Below are 4,607 nucleotides of genomic sequence, written 5' to 3'. Positions count from 1 at the left end.
GAGCCCCGCGTCGGGTTCTGTGCTGACTGCCAGCTCAGAGCCTGGAGCCTGTTTCAGAGTCTGTGTCTCCCTCTCTCTCTGACCCTCCCCTGCTCACGCTCTCTCTCTCTCTCTCCTAGAAATAAATAAAAAAAATTAAAAAAATAAAAAAAAAATAGAGAAGGAGAGGAGCAGAGAGAGAAGAGAGAGAATCCCAAGCAGGCTCTGCACTAAACACAGAGCCAGACGCTGGGCTCGGTCCCACGAACTGTGAGATCATGATCCCAAGTGAAGTCAAGAGTCAGATGCTTGACCTACTGAACCACCCGGATGCCTCTGAATTCACTTTAAACCCAGTTGATTGGACTGTGCCTCTCAGTAGGACGCATCCTAAGGCAGAAGGGACTGGGAAGGCATCTCGCTGTTTCCAGCGTCCATTTTGTTAGTAAGTGCATAGCATTGTTGCTCAAAAACTAAGAAAATACATGAAACAAGGAGGGAACGATATGAAGGTACCAGGGATGTTTTAAGAACAAAAGAAAGACAGAAAATAAGAATTGAAGAGATTAAGAAATGTGCTCAAAGTTAAGTGGAAGTTCTGCACGCTGGATCCGAATTGTGAATCTCACCACCAACTCAACGTATATTATCTTTTTCTTTTTCTGTTTTTAGTTTATTTATTTATTTTGAGAGAGACAGATTGTGCTTCCTTGCCCCCATGGGGGAGGGGCAGAGAGAGAGGGAGGGAGAGAGAGAGAATCCCAAGCAGGCTTCATGCTGTCAGTCAGCACAGACCCCAACATGGGGTTCGATCCCACAAATGGTGAGATCATGACCTGAGCCAAAATCAAGAGTCAGACACCGAAGCAACTGAGCCACCCAGGTGCCCCTCAAGGTATATTTTCTGTAAAGAGAAAACACAAAGCCCACCAAACAAAACCCTTGTCACCTACCCACTGAACCCTCCTGCTAGTGGTGAACAGCTGGGGACCCACCCACAAACCGGCCCCACAACTATGGTTTCTACATGCAAATTCTCACAGAGAGGAACCAGGGCTTCCGGAGACACCCGGCTTCCAGGCTGGGAGAGGGGACTGCTCACCACAAACCCCCCGCGGTGGCACTGGGGAGGGAGGGGTCGCTGTGGAACACTGCCCGGCTCACAGGGGCACCTGTGGGCTCCCATTGGCAGAATCACATTTCTCGGAGCACCAAAAAAATCAAAGTTGCAATGGGCTGATACACATGAAATACATTAAAACCCGTGAATGCTTCTGTCCTGTGGAGACCGGAACGAAACCAAGCCAGTATCCTGAACACCTGCGATGAACAGGCCACAGTCACTCATTCCCTCCTCCCTGATGAAGCGCATGCCAGAGTCACCACATCATTGATCAGGAAAGTTCTCCTTTATAGAATTGCAGCTAAAAAAAATAAAAGTGAAGAAAGAATAATATTACGGTATTGCCATTTTGTAACCCAAAATAAAATAATAAACCTGGGCACCGAGCGTCAGCAGAGGCTACAGCAGTAGCGGTGAGGCAGAGGGACATGTACGGGGCACGGGTGGCTACGCTGAGCCCTGCGGCCGTGATCGATGTCAGCATCACAGGAAATGAGCAGATGTGACGTCCCCTGGATTCCATGCAACAAGGCACCACCAGGGCACCCGCTGCACCGTCTGGGCAACAGCCTGCCATCGTCTTGCACGTCTCTAGATTTTTGCTTTTGAGTCGTTTGATGTTACAGCCTTGGGTTTTCTTTATAAAAGTCCCTGATATCATTAGAAAATGTCTCCCTGTTTCTACCTGCCTCAGATTCTGCATCAGGTAATATGCATATTGCTTCTGCCGCCTTCTTTTGCTGAAAGGCGCCCTGGACCCTTGGGCAGAAATCTGCGTGAGATCTTCGTCCTGGAACTTTTTGCCCAGGGGGTGGCCACTGTCTCCCGCCTTGCAGAGGCCCAAATCCAGGACATAGGTTTTGTTTGTCTATTTGTTTGGTTTTTAAGAGAATGCATCATGGGTTCACTTACGAGTAGGAAAGGTTGACTTAGTTATTTTGTTTTCTTATTTTGATATCTCTGTGTTTCCCTTTCATCCCTTTCAAGTATTTATTTGGCCACAGATTAAAAGGGGGACTCTCCTCTAAGTCCTCTAAAATGCAGCCCGTCATTAAAGCAATTTACCCTTTGCCTTGGGACTGACTTGGACCTACAAAGCGGACTAAACTGCAAACTAGTTTATGTGAACCAGATCAAGATGGCGACTCATAATTTGTCTTAACTAGCTTGAAGTAAACAAGAGTTCATCATAATTTGACTTTCATCTTTGTCTTTAAAAGTCTGTGTCATGGGAGAGTCATTTCGTTCGCCATTAATTAGCCCTCTGCCTGTGTTAATACAGCATCGAACGCGGCGGGGGGAGCAAAGGGTTAGGGGGGCCGGGGACCAGCGGAGGCTGCCCCTTGGGGGCCAGCAGCAGGTCTGGGGTCTTGAAGTGCACCCGATGTGTGGGCTCTGAAACCAAACCCATGATGGTCTTTCCCATCAGTCTTTAACTGTTTTTAATGTTAACGTGTCTGCTGGATGCCCTTTGCTCAAATCCTACCCATTCAAAACGTCCAGCGCGGCAACCACAGTTAATAACGCTCCATTTCATATTTGAAAGTTGCTGAGAGAGTAGATCTTCAAAGTTCTCATCCCAAGAAAAAGCAACGTGTAACTCCGTCACAGATGTTACCAGGTTTACTCCACTCATCTTTTCACAATATATACAAACATCAAATCATTATGNTAGATTATTTGTTTTTCGAGTGTGGAGTTTGGTGAGTTCCTTATAGATTTTGGATACTAGTCCTTTATCCCATCTGCAGGAGGAACTTAATGGAGGACCATGGGGGAGAAGAAGGGGAAAAATAGTGGGGGAGAGGGAGGGAGGCAAACCATGAGAGACTCTTGAATGCCGAGAACAAACTGAGGGCTGAAGGGAGTGGGGGGGAGGGGAAGAGGGGTGATGGGCATGGAGGAGGGCACTTGTGGGGATGAACACTGGGTGTTATATGGAAACCAACTTGACAATAAACTAAGGGGAAAAAAATCGTTATGTTGTACACCGGAAACGAATGTAATATTATATGTCAATTATATCCCGATAGAAAGGAAACAAATCCTAAACCCTGGTCATAACTCAAATCAGGTTTCATCTTTTTCTTGAAACGTGGCTCCTTTGTCTCAGTTCTTTATCTGAATTCGAATTTTTCAGTATCCTCAAGCCACTGAAAATAGACTCTCAGATACTGGTGTTATTGCTCACTCTCTAACACAGAATTACGAACTCCTCGGGACAGAGCTGTGTCTGGTGATTCTCGAATGCTGCTGCTCTGCTGTGAGTAAGGTAGGCAATTAACAGACCCTTGCTAATGAATAAATTTACCCCAGCTCCATCCACTCAGCCAAAAGCCTTTTGTCCACCGATGTCCCCTCTAGATGCTTGCAAACAAAACAAAACAAAACAAAAAAAGCTTACATTCACATAGCAATTTCTGGATTAGAAAGCATCTTACCGTAATTATCTTATTAGCCGTTGGACACCCAACACATAGAGCAAGCATGTGCTCGCGTCCGTGTCTCAGAGGAAGCACCTGCAGCCGTGAGAAATGCGGCAAGGGCCGGAGACAGGTCCCTGCTGGGTGAGCCCAGTGTCCTGGGTCCTCAGAGACTTTACTCTCCTGCACCACAGAAGTCCTAGAAAATACTTAAGAAATGTTACCGGGGCACCTGGGTAGCTCAGTCGGTTGAGCATCCGACATCGGCTCAGGTCATGATCTCACGGTTTGTGACTGGAGCCCCGCGTCGGGCTCTCTGCTGACCATGCAGAACCTGCTTCAGATCTTCTGTTCCCCTCTCTCTCTGTCCCTCCCCGGCTCCCGCTCGCATACTCTCTCTCAGAAATAAATAAAACAGTAAAAACAAAAAAATTTTTTAAAAAAGAAATATTACCTAAAACATGGAAATAATGCAAAAAGATAATTAGAGGCTCTGCGCAAGGATTACTTCGTTCTCTACGACAGTAGTTCCCAAGCTTCGTGGCCTCAGGACCCTTGACATCCTTAAAGTGACAAAGGACTCTGAGGGACTTTTGTTTATATGTTTCATTCACTAATATTTACCTCATTTGAAGTTAAAACTGGAAACATTGGAAACATTTATTAACTTAAAAATTATGATATCCCTTTATGTATTAATAAATATAGCACATTTTAAATAACTATTAAAATGTTTTCTAAAACAAAAACAATTTCATGAGAATAGGGGTATTTCTATATTTTTGCAAATCTCGTCTGTGTTAAGTTAAATGAGAGAGAATTGAATTCTTGTATTTGTTTCTGCATGCACTCTGTTGCACTGGGTTGCTTGGTTAAAATTTATAAAAATATCTAAGCCGGGCGGGGGGGGCGGCGCCTGGGTGGCTCAGTCGGTTGAGAATCCTACTCTTGATTTCAGATCATCATCTCACAGTTCTCTAGTTCGAGCTCCGAGTCAGGCTCTGTGCTGACAGCACAGAGGATGCTTTCTCTCTCTCTCTCTCTCTCTCTCTCTTAAAAAAAAAAAAAAAAAAAAAATATAA

Source organism: Crocuta crocuta, unplaced genomic scaffold, assembly GCF_008692635.1.
Source record: "Crocuta crocuta isolate KB4526 unplaced genomic scaffold, BGI_CrCroc_1.0 scaffold506, whole genome shotgun sequence".
In the NCBI taxonomy this organism is placed as follows: domain Eukaryota; kingdom Metazoa; phylum Chordata; class Mammalia; order Carnivora; family Hyaenidae; genus Crocuta; species Crocuta crocuta.
This window is presented reverse-complemented; position numbering follows the sequence as displayed.